Here is a 12528-nt window from a genome sequence, read left to right as displayed (position 1 = left end):
AATATGATGAAAAGTAATACATACAAGAAAACGAAGACCATAAAATCAAGAAACGCATTATCAGGAAAACTAGAACGGGTCGGCTTTAGGGGGGCAGCTTCGACCCGGAACTTTTCCAAAACCCTCTCATACTAATAGCTTCTTTGAAATGTCGTGAAGAAAGTGTATATGTAGATGGAGAAGTAAATGGTAAAAGGCATACGTTGTTGGTGGATACCGGAGCGACCAGAACCATTATACGCCCGACAGTTATAAACAGCCGTAAGAATCTGTTACCAACGAGGTTTGTACCATAGAGAAATCCAGGTACAATTAGGAATTGGAGCAGAAAAGTTCGTCCATAGTGTTACAGTTGCTGACATCGAAGAGGATGTTATATTAGGAATTGACGTAATGAATATGCATGGATTCTAATTGGATTTTAAGAATAAGGTAATCAAAGTTGTTAACCAGGAGGTACTTCTTCATCCACATGATGACAACACTATGCAAGCAGCCGTTAAAGAAGATACAGTCGTGCCTGCGAGAAGTGAAACAGTGTTAGAAAATTTAATAATAAATAAAGATAATAAATTAGATTTATGAAAATGGTTCAATATGTTTAAAAATAATAATTGTATTTATATTTAAATCGTATCTTTTTGTGACAGATATTCTTTTAATTTTTTACTTCTCATTTAATGTCTATGTTTTGTTAGTTATTTTTCATGCAGTTTTTGATTTAAACCTTATATATGATATGATGACTAGAAACGAATTGGTCGAGAGTAGTGAATCAGTGTCAAAAACCGCTATTCCATGACGCTAGCCGTGGCGATGCCATCTTGGGGCGCTAGTTCCGTGACGCTTGCCTCAGAATTTTACTGTAGAAAAAAAAATAATACAACGCCAGTATAGGAGCTTCGCTTCAAAAACCAATGAATTTTATATTGTCACTTTTTCTCTTTTTGGACTTTAAGTCAGCCTATGATAGCATACTAAGAGATATATTATATGAAAGCATTAGTGAACTTAACATTCTCCATAAATTAATAAGACTTGTAAAAACAAATTCAAATACAAGGCGATTTGTCACAAGCATTTGAAACATATGCGGGGTCACGGTAAAGAGATGCGCTGGCGTGTTTTCGCTTCAATATAGTGATACAAAAGACTATAAGAGATGCCGAGTTACATAAATAAGGGAACAATATTTAATAAGTCAACGCAGATTATGGCTCACGCTGACGACTTTGAATTGATCGCACGCGCCACACGACTTAAAAAATGGTTCCCACCTTCTCAACAGGCGCACATAATATGGGTCTTAAAATAAACGAAGAAAAAAACAGTGTTGACATCGATTCCTAATAAGAGAGATAGAACTAGATATGCCGAACAAAACTTTTGTACAATTTTGAGGTAGTAAACAAGTTTACCTACCAGGGTTCCCTAAAAACAAGCGATAATGACTCATTTGAAGAATTAAAAGAAAGGATCCTGCTAGCGAACAAATATTATTTGTACAAGCAACTAAAAAATAGAAATTTAAACCAAAAAATCAAACTGCAATATATAGAACCCTCATCATAGCAACAGTGCTGACATAAGTGTCAGAAACATGAATCATCTCAAAATTTCGAGCTCTACGAGAAGTATAAAGAAATAGTAAATAGTATTGATATAATATCTTTTATAAAAATAGGTAGGCTTAGATGGGGCTAGACATGTGTAAAGAGCAAATGAAAATTACACACCCAGAAGAACCTTATTAGCGGCAGGAGTAGTAAATAGGAGTAGGGTTAAACCAAGACTGAGATGGCGGGATGCAAACTGGCAACGGTTGGCGATGAACAGAAGCGACTGACGAAATATACTTAAGAAGGTAAAGGCTCAATTAGGGCTTTTGTACCACTGATGAAGTATCTAAACACAATCTAAATAGTTATCCTGGAGTATGACTTTTTTGACAGATAATTTAGTGTTTTTATCTACATTACCATCCTAAAACATTTTGCACTCTAAACTGATTCATATTGATAGGACTACTCAGCGAGTCTTAAAGTATGGGCTTTATTGCAGATTTCCCTTTCCTAACTCCATTCAAGCCATGTAGCGAGAATGCATGACTCACGATTGACGAACAAAATTACACATTGGAGGCCCAGAGCAGACAAACGTAGTAGAGGAAGATCACCTACACTTTGGGTTGACGACATCAGGCGTATCACAAAAAATTGACAACAAAGAGCACAAAATCGCAAAGAATGGAGGAATTTAAGGGAGGTCTATGTCCAGCAGTGGACGTGATAAATGAAGGCTGGATGATCGGTCTAAAAGCTCCTGTTTTCCCAAGTTCTTTCTTAGGTTTGGGAATAAGTAAGAGATTTGTTGTTTTCCAAGCTTCTGGGAATTTTTGCTTTCTTAGGAGGTCTTTCATGATTTCTTTCACTCATGGTGCTTTTTTCTCTATGATTATCTTTACAATTTCTGCTAGAACTCTGTTGGGACCAGGTACTCTCGCGGCCTTTAGTGCTTTCCCCACCTCCATCAGCACCATCCCTTCTACATGTAAAGGTGTGAATTTCTTTATCTCTCTCTCTCTCTCTCTCTCTCTCTCTCTCTCTCTCTCTGCGGGAATCGCTCTTATGCCACTTCTCTTGTATTGTTTTGAATATAAGAATTTTGTTAACTATCATACTGGTTCTTCTTTTTGTCTCCAGTGACTTTTTTCTCAGTTAAATGTATCCTCTTCGTACCCCCTCTGTGATATCTGTCCACCAATAGGGCGGTTGCTTATTCTTCTACTTTGTGGGCAACACCTTCAGGTCAGCTGTTTGATTTTTTCGTATCCCTCTTCATAGTTTTTAATGGGATATCCTTCCATTGCTGTGATTTTTTCTTTTAGTTTCTGTCTATTGATGTATTTTGTTCTTCTACCATCGTTAGTTTTCGTTATGTTCTCTTTTATTTTGAATAGGATGTGTCTATGATGGGTAGATATTTCCCCTTCTCGTATATTTCCTTCCGCCGTTTTTCTCCTCATGGTAGTCGTAGCTAGAGTCTGGCTTTCCCCTCTATCAAAGGTTGGTTTGCTGTTAAGGGCCGATAGGTTCATTGAATGGATTACCTCATTCCACATATCTCCTCTGTCATCATTCTTTGGTGCCCCCGATTTCGCATTTACGTCACCCACAATAATCAATCTCTTTTTCCCTCTTGCATGACTGGCTATGTCTTCCACGACTATCTTGGATTGTCTTCGTGTAGTATTCGAGGAGATGTAGGTCGCCACCAGGACGAAAATTCCGAGGTCCATCTCCTCAGGTTCGCTTGTAACATTACTATCACTTTAAATTTTTTTATTGTGGGATTGAATTTAATGGTTAGTTACCCTCACTCCCCCCGCTTTGAGCTGTGACTACTCCATTTTCGTTCAAAAATTTCCTGTGCTTCGTATAGTCGTTTGTGTCCGTTCTATGTTCGCTGTTACATACGCCACAGTAAGGTGTATTTGGGTAATTTTTCGCGTCGTGGCCTTTTTTCTAACAGTTAATTCACTTGTCCCCCTTTTTTTGCCCAAAATGCAGGCATGCGTAACAACTCTTTGGCATGTATTTGGGGGCCACGATTTTGCATAGTACCAAGCCTAATTTGGTCCATTTCTTGCTTATTAGGGTTTGGGCTGCTTTCGCGTTGGCCGTTACTATTACCGTTTGATCCCCGCTGTAACCTGCCTTTCTCTAAAGAAGTATTATTTTCTCTCATTTTTTCCTCTCCATTCTTTTTTTTTTTCATTCTTTTAATGCTCCATTCACCTCTTCGTCATTCATTCATAGTTTTATGTACTTCATAAATGATCAAAGTTTTGTCCGGAAGTCTGGAATTAACTTTCAGTCCCGTTTTGCTCGCTATCTCTTTACTTAGGTGTTTTATTTTATTTCTTTCTCCTCTTAGTTATAATTTAAGATCCCCTTCGCCGTTTATTTTAGAGTTTGAATGTTTACCCCGCTATTTGTAACATCTACCTTATTTCTTACTTTTTGTCCTATTTGTATGTTTTGTCTCCGCATTTTATTAAGATGTTTCCCCATTCTGACTTTCGTTTTAGATTTGGTAGCACCATAGTAACGGTCACCCCCAAATTCTGTAGATAACATTCCAGGACATTTCTGTAATTCTGCCAAGCCATATCTTGTCCAATTATGCAGAACAAGTTCTGATCTTTGTTTTCTCTTACTTTAACTTCCTTTATGGCTTCAGCCAAGTTTATTGCATGGTTATTATTGGATCTTTGTCCCATGTTGACGCTATTTATCTTCTTTCGGCGATTTTAGCTATTCTGTATCCTATTCCAGGCCATTCTGCTCTATATTATATAAACTCCTCCTTTGTAATCCCTTTTTCTAGAGAGGCCATAATTTCTCTCTCAATTTTATTTCTTCCAAAGTCTATATCTTTTACGATATCTCCTTCATTCGCTTGCATCCCCATTTCTTTCTTTTCCAATGGGTTTTTCTTTGTTACCTTGCACAGCTTCTGCATAATATTCTTTATGTCCCCCTTTGTGGATACATATTATTTTTTCATGTCAACTAATGTTCTTGATGTTTCATATATTTTTCTTCTATATCCGTATATTCATACAAAATTCGTAACTATGAATGTATCAAATTAAGTGATGTATTGGTTGCCTATATTCTGGTTAAATATTTTAAAATCTTTAATTCTTGGAATTTATGGTCCAATGAGTCACCCTACCATCATCCATCTATTTAGTCATTGATAATTTTAAACCCAGCTGTCGTTGGTAAGGCCTATCAGACGAATCCCTCGCATTCGAGTGCTGCGCGTTGTTTATTACAACTGTCTTGCGCCGTTTGTTGATATCAAATCCAGTATCCAATTTGCTGAGTTTGATTTTTTATTTACTAGAAATCACAATCTTGTTTTGTGGAAAGTAGAAGTGGATTGTATAAAAAGTGAGTGATTCTGTCGATCGAAGTGTTGTGTAAGGCATAATATTTGTAAATAGAACAAAACAGGTTTGTTTTCCTAATTTTTATTTTTAAAAATAATTTGTTACTTATTCTAACCTCTACCTTAATATTGTTAAATGTTTTTTCGGTTGTTTAACTTAATTACATGAACAGGTTAATTGGTCGTTAAATTATCGATACCTTCCTAAATTTACAATACGAATTTAAATTAAAGAAGGGGCGTTCCGGCAATTGAGTGCACACCCTTCTTTTTAGGGCATCCTGTCTATCTAGGAAAAAATAATAGGTACAGAACTGGTTGTCGTTAAGTTACAAATTAAATTTTTAATGGTATAATTATAATTGTTGCTATATTATTGGTGTAATATTTTAAATGAATAATTATAATTCCAAAACCTTGATCTAGATTAACTTTTTATGTCTTAGTTCTTGAAATTTAATCAAAAACATCATGTGTTTAACAGTCCAGGATAATTTTTCTCTTAATGGTCCTATTTTTATAATAAAATGATGTAATGTTAAATTATTAAAACATTCATGGATCTATTTTTAGAAAAGATTAATCAAAAATTCTTGTGGCAATTCTAAGACTATATAGGTAAATCTATTAAGTCTAATTGGCTTGACCTTTTATAAATACCATTCATAAATGAAAGGAATTAAGCCTTTTACATAAATAAAAGAAAGATACCTCATTTGTATTAAGAAAATGGACAAAATTGAAAATTTAAAATAGACATTATTAAATGGTGTCTATACAAATGAGAATTAATTATAGAATATAAATTATTATATTTTATTTTATTAATGTGATTGAACAGTAAATAGAAGTAAGTGATTTTAAAGAATGGTTAAAGCTAGCAAACCTTTCTTTTTCAGTAAAACTGTAAAAATCTATTCTATCTATCTGATCTTTTAAATTATTTTTTCTTTGTCGAAAATATATTTAAAATGAAAATTATTTAATATGTTTTTCTTCAAATTACCACATTGTATAAATATATATATATATATATATATATATATATATATATATATATATATATATATATATATATATAAAATAAAGTTTATATATATATATATATATATATATATATATATATATATATATATATATATATATATAAATTGACCAAATATATTCTTATAATAAATAGCAATTCAATGGTTACATTCAATTTCCATGTACACACAAAGATTAAGAACAATGGAACCTCTGGTAATCTGGCCTCTACTGCTACTCAGATGCCTCCCTGTAATCTGACAAGACTATAACAATAGGTGAATTACTGAGCTTTAGAATATTTTGAGTCATTTTAGAAACATACAACACCAAAATTCCTAACAATCATAGGTGAAATAAAGTTAATGTTGCACACTTATTTAACTGAAAAAAAAAAATTGTGAATAATGGAAGTATATGGGCAAATCCCCATAGTATTTTTCATTTTCAAAAAAAAACTTAGAATTTTTAAAATAATGGCTCACCTTTTAAATGGGTTTTATTACTTATATTATTATTTAATATATATATATATATATATATATATATATATATATATATATATATATATATATATATACAGGGTGGTCCTTAAGTAATTGTACAAAAAGAAACAGCAGATTCTACACTTAATATGATGACAGCCAACATCTAAATAAGGACACAGCACCTAAAGAAGAAGATGAAGAATCTTTTCTGCAATAAGACATTTAGCAGCCATAATAAAACATTTTGTGATGTTATATTATCATCTTTGAGTTGTTTTAATAAGAATAAACTATGAATTATGCTTATCTACAGCAGGCTAATTATTATTCAGCTGACTTATAAAATGCGATTATCTCGAAAATGGTTGAATTTTAAGGTTACTAGGCATAGTTTCTAAAGCTGTTATTATATATTTCAGTATTGATTTATATGTGATTCATGCTGGGTCAAATGACCCCTTAAATATGTCTCATGTGCTTGTAATCTATAATATCATATCAAGTCTAAACCATGTGCAGAAATCGTAGTAAAAATAACCAGAAATTTTGACTAAACAAAATTATATTGCAATTTATTTTAGTTTTGACAATGTGCTTCTATAGATTGTCTCAAAGTGACTAGTCTGTACAGGGTAAATGCACAACATCGAAGCCATACTACTTCTTTGCAAACTTGTATTAAAATAAACTTCACTTCTTACTACTTAGCCTAATCAATCTTTTGTGTTGAGGGTACCTTAAGTACTAATGCCCACTAACGACCCTGCCTGGCTTCCTTCTGTCATTGGTTCTCAAACATAAACAATATTTACTACAACATACTTGGGTTAAATTAAAATAAAATAGAAATTAAGAAATGCCTTTTATTCATGTCACACAAGCAGTTTGTTTTTAATTCTACAGTATGTGCTAGCGATACAAACCATTTGTTTATAGATTTAAATAAAATCGAATTAAAATCGAAATTAAAATATAACGAAACATTTTATTTATGCATTGTTCCGTTCAAAATTTAAGGCGGAAAGGACTTTTAAAAACCGCACTGTATATGTTCGCAGTAACAAAATGTAGAAATAATCGAAAATAAAACTAATAAATAAGTTAAAAATAAAAGAAGTCATTGTATTTAATTTCGTATTTAAGTAATCGTAATTGTACACCATTATATTTAGTTCCTTTTTCTGTCAATCGCTGTCACATTTAGTTTCTGCTTCACTATCATCATCATCATAATTATCGTCACTGTCATCACTATCTCCGTTATTTATATTTATAATAGTTGGTTCGATATCATCCAACAAATTGTTAATTTCCCACATTTTTTTTCTGTTGCTACTACGTGGTTTACGTAGTTTTTCCATTTCTCTTGTGTAATGACCTGTACGCTGCTGTAATTACATTTCGCATTTCAGCTTCTTTAAAATTCGCGTTGCGTCCAGCTATATACCGTTTCACTTCACTCCAAACCATTTCGATGGGATTGAGTTCACAGTGATAGAGTGGGAGCCTCAGAGCTTTTTGGCAATATCTTCTATTATGTACCTCTCAATATTTTGCTTTGAAGGCCTTGACTAGTCTTCTTCAAAAAATAGGTCCTTTGACAGAAGCCATTCTTGAATATCTTTTTTTAGTGTTGAACTGTTGGGAATTTGTTCTGACTTTCTGCTGTGATAGGAGGCATTGTCCATTACCACAACAGTTTTTTCTGGCAAATTTAGCATTAAGTTATTTTCGAACCAATCTTCGAAGGTTGGTCCATCCATTTCGTCGTGGTAGTCCTCAGTATTTTTCTTTGCCAAAAACGTGAGCTCTGCTCCATCACTCAACTCCACGAGCTGTTGGAGCTTTTAATCTCCCTTTAATCCTGTTGTCAGACCACGAACAAAAGCATTGAGATGAGATGTAATTGTTTTATGAACCCATTCTTTTTTCACACTGTGCCCGATATTTACCCATGATTCATCCAAATACACTATGTTGTATCCATTTGCACGGTATTTACGAATTGCGTGGTTACAGGTTTTTCAATCAAAATTGAATTTCTGCCACGTTTTATAAACACAAAATCCATATCACTCAGCAAGCGATGTAGCGTGGCCCGTGAAAAGTTGGCCAAAGTTTCTTCGACATTTACAACAGTTAATGTGGTGTTTATTGTTGGTGGTCGGTTGTCACGAAAAAATTGATGAACAATTGTACGAATTTGGCCCCTGATACCTTCATCGTACTTGTTGTCACGAGAATTACCAACCTTTCGCTTCTTGGGCCTGCTCTTTGGAGATTGTAATCCAGCAGGTGATGAATATTCATGTCGTATGCGAAACAGTCTTTTCGCAAACACCACTCATTTCTGACACTTTCCTAATTACACTTGATACAGAATCTTTGTTATCCTGGTTAAGATGATAATTAATGATATTCATTAGTATCTGCTTCTCTGTAAGTTTCAGAGCTTTTCCACTTTTCCATTGAACAATTTCCTGCATTTTGCGGTAAAAATTCGGCGTCAAATATAACAATAGCCAACAACAGAAAATAACAATAATTGCCAACAGCAAATCACAACAACAGCCACCAACAAATAAAAACAATAACAAAACAGTAACAGTACATCCAAGATGCTACAAATAATCGTAACTCGAATATGTTTACGCGCTCCGAAGAACAAATAAAGACTAATTAAGGCACTGGATGTATCAAGCTTTTAAACATATTCTGTACAAGAATTACTCTTATTGCTTCTTAATTACTGAATAACAAAGAAGAAAGTATTTGCCGTTGATATCAACCAAAATTACAAATTCCTTACACATTATGGCAGTAATTAGCACCGCAGGGACATAAATAACATTTTAAATTTAGCAGTTAGTAGAAATTACCGGAATTATTTTAAACTTTGAAACAAATGTTTATTTAATGCACATTTTATTATACTACTGCTACTAATAAAAGATAAAAGTTGATAAGTTACTATTAGAAACAAATAATGTATAGTATTATGTAAAATTATTAGCAAACGATATTTGTAAATTACATAAAATTGTACGTGAGGATTTGTTGAGAACTCCTGGTTTATTCCGTTTATTTTGAAAGATAGACAATAGAGAACGCCATCGCTCACTGCATAAAACTGATCACTTTGAGACAAAGTATAGGATGCGATATGTGTATTAACTATTTTTGATTCTTCATTTTAACACCACATTTGAAAGTTAAAATATTAAATAAACTTTTAAATTTTAGAATGTTATAATATTTCTGTAATAAATTAAAAATCTATAATAATATTTATTGTCAAGGATATCGAACAATAAAGAATAGTTTTATGTGGAAACCTTTTCCATGTATGGCAATTGGAAACTAGTGCCGTAGTGTTTACCTACATTCCTTTCGTGAAAAGGCTTGTAAGATATTTATGGAATATTATAGAAGGTCACAGGGGAAACGTAAATATACACAGAACTCTAATTTACGTTTGTTTATAAATGTGGCTTTTCTTTGAAAACAGATTTTTTTGTTAGGAAACATCTAAGGAAAAAATATAGTAGATAATTAAACTACAGTGTATATTTAGATACTGCACCCTAGGTAAATCTTAATTGTGTATCTTTCAATTCAAATACAGTAAAATGTTTTATAAAGAGCGGATCAAATTTACGGATATAAAAGGGGAAGAAGCTGATTTAAAAGTTTAGATTGGATTTAAACGTATACAGGCCATATTGTTGGTAACTAAAATTTAGAAATTAAATTTGTCTGTGTTGTACTTCTTATGTATTTTACCATTTTTTCTTATAAGAACTTGTCAGGTCATCTGACCTTAAAAATAATTCCAACCAAATCTTAATTCTTCTCTAGTGAAGTAGTTTACCAGCACTAGCGATGCCTGTCCATTTATTTTAATTCTTTTAGCGAAGAAGTTCTTCCCTTTAACAGTGTATGAAATATATGTCATAAAATATGTCATCTTAGTGTCAATTAGGGATGCACGCGTGACGGGACTGGCACTTTGTCCCGTTGGACGTCCATGCCCCAAAAATGCTGCACTTTTATTATTATCAGAATGATTATTTGGTAATTAAAGTTATGCAATTATCTGCATGTTTATAGAAATTAAAACTTTCTGTTTTCTGTTTTAATTATTCATATTGATGAAACAATATTGCGATGCACGCCTGGTATGCCAAAAATTGTTTTGTTGTAGGTCCTCCTAATAAAATGTAACGCTACATTACGGCGACACCACCAGATAATGATATCTTTGAATTTAACTGTAAACGTGATAAATAAAAAGAGTTTATTTCCCTTACTTTCTTATGTGTCAGTAATTCAAAAATTAATACCATTCCTAATGCAAGAAGCAGAATGGGATTTACTAAATCCAATAGAAGGTTTTTTTTAAACTGCTAAAAATGATGAGAGAAGTATGTCACGCTTTCCAGTAAGATCATGTACTACTCGACTACTTGGCCAAAAAAATATTAGAAATTAATACTGACCAAAACAACGACGAGTAATTCAATTTGAAAATCTCTTTTATAGCACCAAGAAATATAATTACCAAATACTACAATAAAGCAAATTGGCTATACTGTATTTCTCTAGTAATCTAACCCCGCCAAAAATTGGAAGCTTTCGATTTATCGGAATAAAGACATTAAATAAGAAGTCAAAAAATTAAAAGAATATCTGTCACTAAAAGATAGGATTTCCGCGCTAGTCCACAGTACCACCCTACTGTTCCACTTTTTTTCAGTCGCATAAGCAGTTTGTCAAAAAATATGAATTTTATGAAGAGTAAAGTAGGTGCCTTTATTTTTAACAATATCGACAATCGTTATTAAGAAAATTTGGTTCCAATTAAAAACCAAGGTTTATATTATTCATACAAACCGCAGTTTGTATATAAATTAAGGGAAAAGATTATGATAAAAGGTTCGAATTGTGTGTTAATAGAGGTGTAATTTCTTTTATTTTATAAATTCTAATTAGCGAGTATACGTTTGCTGTCAAAAATTCATTGGTTTTTCAGTGCATCCTAGATTAAATGCCGATGTATAGACAATTTGTAAATTAATAGGAAATTAAAAAAATAAATAAACATAATAAACATCAAAATTACTAATAAAATTTCAACTTTCCATTTAAAATAAGAAAGCATACAGCGATTTTCAGTCTAACCAAAAGTAATAATTAATAAATTACCTTCTTTTACTTACCCCTCCTGGTCTAAATTTTCAGAAATATACAACAATAAAACATTGAAAACTTTAATTCAATTGTTGCGTGATCCTATATCAGCTGTTCCCAACCTTTTTTAGCTTGAGGCACATTATCTTAAAAACTCGTTCAGCCACGGCACACTTATTTTTTTGTAGGTAAATAATCTCTATAATGAGTATAATCATGATGTATTCTTATGTGATTTTTTTACTATGTTACTTTCTTTAAAAATATAATGTAAAACTTTTAATTTAATTACGAAAATTAAGAAAACAAAATTTTAATGCTTTTACAAATATATTAATTTAAAAAGAGACGAGTTGATAATAAAAAATAATGGAGTATAAAACAGAATTCCCCTCTAATTAACCTTCCAGCGGTCGCGACCTTTGTACCAACAAGAATGGTCGCGCGTATTTCCTAGATACGCTTAATGCTAATTAGTTATTTTAAGATGTAGGTAATGAAATATGTATTGTAATATTAATACAAAATATATTCGGTGGAAGATTGATACACTGTATTTCTTAAATTTTTTTATTGAATTTCATTAAAAACAACAACGGTGTCATAAATCCCAGATGTCTCCTAGATATGGCACATTACACATATTATTGTATCGCAGTTTTGCAGTCTTGACAAATATGCTTTGAATGTTCCATACAGATAAATTTCTGACAAATTTCACAGCTGAAGCGCGTGATCCTTGAACGTTTATCATTTTGACAAGGCCTACATCTTCTTTTACTTGCTGTGGCCTCCTCTACTGTCTCGATACCCAATTATGCTTTTCTATTTGAAATTTTTTCTTTGCGCTCATTTTGAAGGGAGT

General features: G+C 32.4%; 1 protein-coding gene across 3 annotated transcripts in view; it reads left to right on the top strand.

Annotated features, from left to right (window-relative positions):
* Positions 1-4739: 4739 nt before the first annotated feature.
* The window catches only part of LOC140439491 (uncharacterized), a 121772-nt gene continuing 113983 nt past the window's right edge, over positions 4740-12528 (top strand). The window contains exon 1 of one of the 3 annotated variants that reach the window (XM_072529438.1): positions 4740-4961. The gene's annotated coding sequence lies outside the window, so the exon portion shown is untranslated. Of the gene's footprint in view, positions 5025-12528 lie in introns of all 3 variants that reach the window. The other 2 variants (XM_072529437.1, XM_072529439.1) reach the window with 2 other exon arrangements.

Source organism: Diabrotica undecimpunctata, chromosome 4, assembly GCF_040954645.1.
Source record: "Diabrotica undecimpunctata isolate CICGRU chromosome 4, icDiaUnde3, whole genome shotgun sequence".
In the NCBI taxonomy this organism is placed as follows: domain Eukaryota; kingdom Metazoa; phylum Arthropoda; class Insecta; order Coleoptera; family Chrysomelidae; genus Diabrotica; species Diabrotica undecimpunctata.
The sequence above is the reverse complement of the archived record's forward strand: the minus strand, read 5'-3'. Positions and strand labels throughout refer to the sequence as shown.